We start from the raw sequence: 9136 nt of genomic DNA, 5'->3' as shown, positions 1-9136 counted from the left end.
TGGAAAGATCAAACAGCTGGAAGAGCTGGAACAGCCTCTGGGGCCCTTGTGTCATGTTTATGGCATTCCATTACTCACTCCAGGCTTCAAAGGGAGACATTTAGACTTAAAAGCCATTAACCCTGTGAATACAACATGCCTTGACTGTCTTTAAAGATGTTGACAACAATCGCTGGACATTGGTCAGGAGTCAATTACAAAGAGACATTGAGTCCAAAGATGGTCTGGGGCCATTATGGGCATTAATGAGATGGACAAGAGTGCACGCAAGCTCAAATCCAATGAAGGACTGTCACGACCAGCCCCACATGAGATCCCCCAAAAGTTGTTGATCCAGTCGGGCGAAACCCCTCTCTTTGTCACCGTCCAGCTGGGATAACCCCAAATTGTACAAGCCCGGGTGAGGAGAGGTGATTAGCTCTGTGTCTTTATTCAACCCACCCTCTACTGGGAGTGACAAAGGTTTAATTTAACAAGGTTCTCTTTTCCTGGGATACCTTTTCTAGATCTAATAGTTCTGTTTAAAAAGGAGCCAATTTAACCAGGCTTTCTTGAGTTAAGATTGAGTAAGTTTGCTAACGATTAAATAGCTAAGGAGATATGATAAAACACATGCATTGACATTCATTCAGATTCAAAGTAAGAACTGAGTCCAGCAGTAAGTATCAATAAAAAGTTATATGGAATAGTCCTCAAGTTGTGAGGAGTAGATGATGAATGTTGGGGCCGATACAGGTTGATTCCAGCAGTTGATTCTTCAGTTCAGATGTTCTGTAGTTAGATAGTGAATTCAGTTCTTTTTCCAGATACAACCTCCTGAAAAGGCTGATCGACTTTCACAGTCAGAGAGAGAGAGAGTTTGTACATGTTCCTGCAGAAGCGGCTATTTTTGCAGGGCCCCTGCCTTGGTTACAGTATCACCTTCAGTGTGGCAAACTTCCAGCTGCTGTTTCTCACAGCGTACATGCACAGACTGACACCCAGGCTGGTACCAAGCAGGCTTTTAACCTCTTCCTATGTATATTCCAGCTGGAGACCCAGGATACACTAGTCTCATCGAGGCAATGGAGATTAGATAGTTGTTATGTCCCTTTGTCTTTACTGGAGATGGTAATCAGTCTTTGGATTCTTTTAGAAGTACCTTGTTTAGAAGCACAGAAAGGGGTTCCATTGTCCCTGAGAGAAAGCCCCTGCAGCCATTCCTGTCAGTGAGCTGGGGTCTGTGTCCATTTCTAAAATATAAAACTCAGATGTTTTTTAAAGTCCAACATTTCTGTGTATAATTCCAGGCTTTTTTCTCCATCATCATAACAGGGCCCACTCAATGTACCCCCGGTTGGCTGGTAGTGTTTTGTAATGCAGATGATATGCTGTCAAAAAGGTATAATGATTCAGTCAAAGACCCTGTACCCGTCGGCTAATGGAACAGTAATATTCATAGCACATTAACATCTCATGAGGAGACTTCCATTTGTGCTCAGTTTGCTCCCATCCTCTGCTGCAGATGTTGACTCACTCTGGCTCACAGTTCACTACAGCTTTCAGCCGCGCTATTTCAAGATAGCTATTTGACTCCAAGGGCATTGTAGTTGAGGCCAGTTCTGACCTCACATCATGGTGACAAGCAGCCTGAGCTAATTCTTTGTGCCACATAAGTATCAAGCAACGACCATCTCCAACAAGAGAGAAGTCAACCATCGCCCCTTGACATTCAATGGCATTGCCAATGCTGAATCCCCCACTATCAACATCCTGGCGGATGCAATTGACCAGCAACTGAACTGGACCAGCCATATAAATACTGTGGCTACAAGAGCAGGTCAGAGGCTGGGAATCCTGCACATCCTGACTCTCTAAAGCCTGTCTACCATCTACAAAGTGCAAGTGTGACGGAATACTCTCCACTTGCCTGGATGAATGCAGCTGTAATAGCACTCAAGAAACTTGACACCATCTAGGACAAAATAGCCCCACTTGATGGGCACCCCATCCACAAACATTCACTCTCTCCACCACCGACACACAGTAGTAGCAGTTTGTACCATCTACAAGGTACATTGCAGGAACTCACCAAGGCTCCTTGGGCAACACCTTCCAAACCCACAACCACCACCATCTAGAAGGACAAGAACGGCAGACACATGGGAACACCACCACCTGGAAATTCTCCTCCAAGCCAGTCACCATCCTGACTTGGAAATATATTGCCATCCCTTCATTGTCACTGGATCAAAATCCTGGAACTCGCTCCCTAACAGTGCTGTGGGTGTACATACACCACAGGACTGCAGCAGTTCAAAAAGGCATCTCACCGCCACCTTCTCAAGGTCAATAAGGGATGGGCAATAAATGCTGGCCCAGCCAGTGATGCCCACATCCTGTGAGTGAATAAAAAAACTGATAGCCTGTGAATGCTGTGGCTAATTACATCATCCTGATTGTCACCTTGGCCAAGGTCAGGCAACCAGCACAGACTGAGGATCATGCCTGACCCTTTGTGTTTTCTATGGGTCAGTACCCCATCAGGCAGTGTATGAGAAAGCGAGTCAAATAAAAATGTTTACTGTGACACGATACAAAGGTGCACACCAAAAGCTGACACTAAAAAGAAAAAAGAATATCCAGCCAAATAATGGACAATATGAATTCCAGTGACAAAACTTAAATGGGATAGCTCGCTGATGCTGAAATAAGATTATAATGACAGGAGTAAGACTGTAAAGATAAAACCTTCTGTCCAGGAGGGTGTAGGTATTAGTACTGGCCACTAGATGGCAGACATCTTCCTCTGGGCAGGTTCCTCATTGCCTGTCCATAGCTAAGACAGCTCCAGGGCCACTTGCGACTTGGCAGAAACCAGTATAAGGCATCTTCTACATCCGAGAATGCCACCATCACCTCCACACCTTTCATTTTATTTTATTTTCCACCATTTGAGTCTTGATAAACTATTCACCATGGCATTTCTGCAGCTACGAATCAGTTCAACCGCACCCCTGTCCCTCTACCTTTGATGTCCTAGTCCCCAATATAACCATTATTCCCTCTCATCCTGGCCATTCTTCCAGCCCTGATTTGGCCACATCTCCACTCCCTTAAGTCCAAGGGAAGCAGACAAGAAAGGATGTGGGGTAGGCGGTGTTGTAGTGGTATTGTCACTAGACTGGTAATCCAGAAACCCAGGGCAAGACCACGGCAGATGGTGAAATTTGAATTTGATAAAAAAGGTCCACTGATGATCAGAAAACCAGTCGATTGTAGGAAAAACCCATCTGTTCACTAATGTCCTTTAGGGAAGGAAATCTGTTGTCCTTACCTGGTCTGGCCTACATGTACCTCCAGGGGGGCCGATTCTCCCCCAAAAATTCTAAATGTCAAATTTGCATAAAAACTGGAGTAAATCCCGCTGGTTCTTTCAGTGGGATTTTCAAAATGAATCTCCCACACTCTGTGCACTGCAGCATGCACTAGTGTGATTCACGCAAAAAATCAGGGGACGGGGACTATTCCCGCTGGAGAGGCCGGCAGCATAGCGCTGAGTGGGCCACTGCGCATGCGCCAATCTGTCAGTGCTGAGATCAGCATATGCGCAGTAGCCGGCCTTCTGATCGCTGGTCAGCTCAATCACTGACCAGCCCCGCGACCCTCATTGCTGGCCACGCACCCCCCCGCCCCCCGCATGGCCTGATCGCTGGCCCCCTGAACATGTCCGGGCCAGCCTTGACCCCCCCCCAATCTTGATCTCCCCACCGACAGTCACGATCGTCCCCCCCTCCCCCGATCCCCCCTGGCAGGCCGACCCCTGCCCTGCCCCAGTCGCTGGCCTCTGCTCGCAATCCCTATGCAGAGTGGCGGGACCCCCACCCTCACCGATTGCCACCAGAGGCCCTGCCCCCCCCCCCTCCTCCAGTAGACCCCACACCCTATTAGGCCCTGCCCCCTTGACACTGAACGATGCCCGGTGGGCAGTGCTAAGATGCCCCCTTGGGCATTAGCACTTTGCCCCTTGGGTAGTGCCGGGGGCCAGGTGTCTCTGCCAAGCTGGCAATGCCCAGGGAGCTCCCCCCCTTCACCCCTGACATCCTGGGGGGCCTTGGTGGACTCCCTTCACTCCAGCAGAGTTGGGTTGCCAGCTCCCCGTTAGGGGGGAGCTACTGTAAACCCCACTAGAGTGAAACACCCCTGGCAGGAGGGGGGGGGGGGCGGCGGTGGGGTGGTGGAGGCTAGCCCTAGCCCAGTTTGCCTTCCAACTTCCCCCCTACCCTCTCCATGCTCATCTTGTCCACAAAGCTCATGATGTCATGTTCAACCCTGATCACATGTCCACAACGACCTCTCAGTTCCATCTCCATTACATTGCCTGACCTCATTCCCTCCCCCCCCCCCCCCCCTCCCAATGCACACAGCTCATCTGCATCTGAAACCCTCATCAATGCCTCCAGACTTCAGTATTCTAGCGCACTCCTGGCTGCTCTCTAACCTCCTGCCCTCCATAAACTTCAGGTTATCCAACACGCTGCTGCCCATGTCCTAACTAGCTGTCCACACATCACCCGCTGTGTTCTCCTGCCCACACAGGCTCCTGGTCAAACACTGCCTCAATTTTGATAGAGAAAAGCGGATTGGGAACGAAAGGTCATAGATTTTAAAGAATTGACAAAGGGGCTCAAATGGAAATGAAGACAAACCTTTTGCACGCAGAGGGTTGTTAAGATCTGGAACTCGCTACCCAAAAGAGTGGTGAAAACAGATTTCACTGTCAAAAGACAATTGGACACGGACTCGAAGAGGATGAACTTGCAGGGTAACAGGACTGACTGGAAAGCTCATCCAAACAGCCAGCACAGGTATAATGATCAAATGGCCTCCTTCTGTGCTGGATCATTCTGTGATTCCCTTGAAATGTTTCTGTTTATTTTAATTTTATTTCTTTAACCTTTACTTAGCCAGGTGAGTCAATTGAGAACCAATTCTCATTTACAATAGCGACCTGGCCAAAAGGTTAATGCCACCGCAACAGAAATTACAAATCCAATTCATTTAAACACTCAAAACAAATAAAATACAAATTAGCAGTGAAAGAGAATTGACAGTTTAGCAAGCACAAATATCAATGAACAGAGTTTTAACCCTTCGGCATCCACAGTAATGAGTTAGCTTCAGTTTTAGTTGTACCTGGTTCCAGTCGTTGACAGCCACAAATGGGAATGAATTATGACCAAAGACTGCGCTCTCTCTTGGAGTGATCAATTGGATCAAGTCACATGACCTCAGATTCTAAACCCATGACATGAAATGTAAGATTTTAAATTAAGCTGACTGGCTTTGCCTAGTTCAAATTGGTGGTAGATTCAAAGATAGGGAGATTGTGACCACCATTAATTTGCCAATTTGCTCTTTTACTGTGTGATGGAGACGTTCAAAGTGGCTGTGCAGTGCAGTCAGTTTAGCTCAGTTGGTTATAGAATCATAGAATCTTTCCAGTGCAGAAGGAGGCCATTCGGCCCATCGAGTCTGCACCGACCACAATCCCACCCAGGCCCTATTCTCGTAACCCCACATATTTACCCTGATAATCCCCCTGACACAAAGGGGCAATTTAGCATGGTTAATCAACCTAACCTGCACATCTTTGGAGTGTGGGAGGAAACTGGAGCACCCGGAGGAAACCCACGCAGACACGGGGAGAACGTGCAAACTCCACACAGACAGTCACCTGAGGGCGGAATTGAACCCAGGTCCCTGGCGCTGTGAGGCAGCAGTGCCAACCACTGTGCCGCTCCGGTTAGACAGCTGGTTGGGGATGTAGAGTGACGCTAACAGTGTGGGTTCAATTCGGGTACCAGCTGAGGTTATCCATGAAGGCCTTCCTTCTCAACCTTGCCCTTTGCTGGAGGTGTGGTGATCCTCAGGTTAAAATCGCCACCAGTCAGCTCTCCCCTTCAAAAGGGAGAGCAACCTGTGGTCATCTGGGACTATGGTGACTTTACAGTGCAGTCCCCACGTGCATCCAGTGCCAGACTCCATTTTACAGACTGTACACTGGACAGTATCTGATACACTCGGCTCAATATTAGAATTATCGCTTTGACTGAGCGTGACAGAGCAACATCACCCAGAGGAGGAGGAAGGTAAACAACTTAAATATCAAACAAATATTTTGTTGAAAGAAAATCACACAAGAAAAGCTGAAATTTCTATTGCACTTATAGGGGTCAATTCTCCCATCCCGCTGTGCTAATTTTCTAGCGCAGCGGGCCGGGAGAATCGCGTGGGGGGCGATTCGCAGGATTCCCACGAGCGTTCGCGTTTGGCTAGCGTCTCCCAGCGGGGGAGACCGTGCCAGAAATCGGCGGGGAGGCGGGGCTAGGATTTAAATGATATTTTACATATCATTTAAAAGCTATTAGTGGGCCCGGCACTGAAGTCTCCAGGCCCGCTAGCCTCTCCCATCCCACCAGAGTGTTTCACTCCAACAGGGATTACACTAGCTCCCCACTTTTGGGGACTAGCGGCTTGACCCCACTGGCGTAAAGGGAGGGCAATCGGGGTCACCAGGAGATCGGGTGGCGGGTGCGCCAAGGGGCAAAGTGGCAATGCCCTGGGGGTGGGGCATATGGGGGTGGGGCCTATTGGGGGCGGGAGGTTCCGCTGCCACTCTGCATTGGGATTGATGGGGACAGGAGGGAGGCCAGCGATTGGAGCGAGCTTTGCGGGGGGGAGGGAATGCCTACCAGGGGTGTGGTTCTGCTAGGCGGGGGTGGGGTGGGGCGGGGGGGCTGGAGATCGGGGGGCCGGGACGAGGGCCGGGAATGGTCAGGGGGCCGCAATTGGGCTGTGGAGGAGTTGGGGGGGGGGGGGAGACAGCATTGCGGGGGTCCCGGGCTGGGCAGTGATCGAGCTGGCCAGCAAATGGGAGGCTGACAGTTCGGGACCACTACATATGTGCAGAGGCCCGCTGGTTTTAGCCTCCCGGGCGGGAATAGGCCCCTGAAATCAAATGAAATTCACGGTGGTGTGAACTCCCACTGAAAAAAACATTACTCCAGCTTTCCCGCAAATTCAACACTTAGAATGTTTTTGAGAGAATTCCGCTCATAATGTGGAAAATCATCTGTGGACACTTTACAGAAGCTTAAGAAAAACAACGAGCCTGAGAAGAAAATATTTCATGGAATTCTGTTAAATTAACAACACAGAACCAGGTCATTTGGTCCAACAGGACGGTGCTTGGTGTTTATGTTCCACATGGGCCTTCTCCCACTCCTCTTCCACTCACCTATCAACAGCATGTGAAGGCACTGGAGAGGGTGCAGAAAAGGTTCAGGAGAATGGTTTCAGGGACTTCAGTTATGTAGATAGATTGGAGAAGTTGGACTGTTCTCCTTGGAGTAGGTTAAGAGGAGATTTGATAGAAGGATTCAAAATCATGAGGAGTCTGGGACAGAGTAGACAGAGAAAACTGTTCCCATTGGTGGAAGGGTCAAGAACCAGAGGGCACTGATTTAAGGTGATTGGCAAAAGAAGCAATGGAGACATGAGGAAAAACCTTTTTACACAGCGAGTATTTAGGATCTGGAATGCGCTGCCGGAGAGTTTGGTGAGGCAGATTCAACTGGGGCTTTCAAAAAGGAATTGGATCATTATCTGTAAAGGAAGAAAACACAGGGCTACAGGGAAAATACAGGACAGTAGGACTGGGTGAGTTGTTCTTGCAGAGAGCCACTATGGAAACACTGGGCTCAATGGCCTCCTCCTGTGTTGTAACTATTCTGTGGTTCTATGATTCTATATCCTCCTCCCTCATGAGCTTATACTGATTTCCCGTTAAATACATCTTTATTAGGGAGGGTGACCAAAAAGGATGAGTCGAAGAGGGAGGTTTTGTGGAAGGTGTGAACCAAATAGAGGTAAGTGGAAAGGCTGATGAAAGATATTTTTGCAGCCTGCAGCAGGCCTTTAAAGACTGATGGTTAGCAATGGGTGCAGCGAGTGTGCACACTGGCACATCAGAATTGCACCAGAGCCTGTTTGGCAACACAGGACCCCAATCTGTTGGGGCTAACGAGAGACATGTCCAATTTTGACAGATCCCTGGCCTACAACAAGGCCGCAACCAATATGGGAGCTGGAGAAGCAGAGGGATGTGGCGTGATTTTCCTGCTGCCAGTTCCACCAGCAGTGAGGACAGAAATCAGGCCCTGTGCCTATAGAAGACATTAACCTATTGGTTAACTAGAATTAGCAGGTCAAAGCAGGAAATGTAGGCCCTTAAAGTCAACTAATCTATTATTCATATATACATGGCTTGTTGCTTAACTGGCTCATCATAGGAAGAGGAAATTATTTAGACATTTCAAACTAAACAAATATAAAATGCTGTCAGTAAAGGTCAGAGGTGGGAGCCAGTCCAATATAAATTAGGAGCAGAAATGGGCCTTTCGGCCTCTCGAGCCTTTTATGGCTCCACCATTTGAAAAGATCATGGCTGATGAGAGTCTATTTTCCTCTCTAACCCCATGCCCTTTGACTTCCTTGTCAATCAAGATGTAACCATAGAGTGAATTTAAATCACCTCACTCCTTAGATACTCGCCATTGCAAAGTACAGTGCAAACTGGGTCCCACCTTCCCCATGTGGTTTAATCCTGGTTAAAGTACTGAGCTCTGTCTTGTATAAAACATGATCGAATGTTAAAACTGGACATTTAATCCCCCCAAGCCTGCTCCGCAATTCAACAAGATCATGGCTAATCTGAATGTGGTCGTAACTCCAATTTCCTGCCTGTCCCCCCATCAGCCTTCACTAAAAACAGTTGTTTAATGTAGCCTTGAACAGATTCAAAACCCACCTTGGGAACCGCACCTTTTTTTTTGCTTTCGCAATTGGCTTTTCTGCTGCCCCCAGTTGTACATTAGCCCGGGCAGAACTCAGTACCTGTTCTGTTGTTCAATTGTGTTCACCTGTCAGCAGTTGATCTGACAGATTCCTCAACGACAGGATGGGTTTTTGGTCTGTTTTGAGCAAACCATTAAGTCGATGACCGTGCATCTGAGGTGAAAAGAAGCATTCCGTTCTCGGAGTGAGGGGAAAAAAAACTCCAAATCAAATGATTAAAGTGCTAAAGAGACTTTTA

Source organism: Mustelus asterias, chromosome X (genome assembly GCF_964213995.1).
Source record: "Mustelus asterias chromosome X, sMusAst1.hap1.1, whole genome shotgun sequence".
Lineage (NCBI taxonomy): Eukaryota > Metazoa > Chordata > Chondrichthyes > Carcharhiniformes > Triakidae > Mustelus > Mustelus asterias.
This window is presented reverse-complemented; position numbering follows the sequence as displayed.